The sequence below is a fragment of the Penaeus monodon genome, chromosome 20 (assembly GCF_015228065.2).
Source record: "Penaeus monodon isolate SGIC_2016 chromosome 20, NSTDA_Pmon_1, whole genome shotgun sequence".
Lineage (NCBI taxonomy): Eukaryota > Metazoa > Arthropoda > Malacostraca > Decapoda > Penaeidae > Penaeus > Penaeus monodon.
The window spans coordinates 24650286-24650865 of NC_051405.1; the positions used below are offsets into that span (position 1 = coordinate 24650286).

The 580-nt window shown below is 33.8% G+C and overlaps 1 protein-coding gene across 5 annotated transcripts in view; it reads left to right on the forward strand.

Annotated features, from left to right (window-relative positions):
* LOC119585725 (protein fem-1 homolog B-like) overlaps nucleotides 1-580 on the forward strand; it is a 20821-nt gene that overhangs the window by 3444 nt on the left and 16797 nt on the right. The gene's annotated exons all lie outside the window — the stretch shown is intronic.

The window sequence follows — 580 nt, forward strand, 5'->3', positions numbered from 1 at the left end:
AAGCAACTTAACCAAACCAATTCCACCATACTATCCTAGAATGATAGTAATTTCGAATGACAGCATCTTTTTATGATTTAGAATAATAGACAGGAGCTTTGGGGAAGTATAGGTTCAATGAAAGTTTAGCAGGTAAACGCAGCAAAAGCAAGGTTTGTAGATTTGTAAAATAAGCTGCAGTTTCTCTACCAAGGGACATAATAGAAGCAGTTAACTACTACACTTACAGAAGGACAGTAAGAGTTTGTTTATAAGATTTGAATTAGTAGTTTAGTAGTTAAGGCCTGTAGAAGTTGTTTAATTCTGTGTTTCAGTCTGTTGGGTTGTCTGACTGATGCAAAAGCATACTTTCTTACCCACCTTCACTCAGTAAGAAGCTGCTTATTTACTAAGAGATAAGAAATGTTTGAAAGGTTTGAAAAAGTTACAAATAAAACAATTTATAAGTGGTTGCATCTCAGAGAGAGACTCAGAATAACTAGATAATAGGAATCCATTATATAGCAAGCACTTATTATGAGAGAGAGTTGACTACCCTTAAGATTAAGCATGCTTATGTAGTCCTTAGAGATATTATACT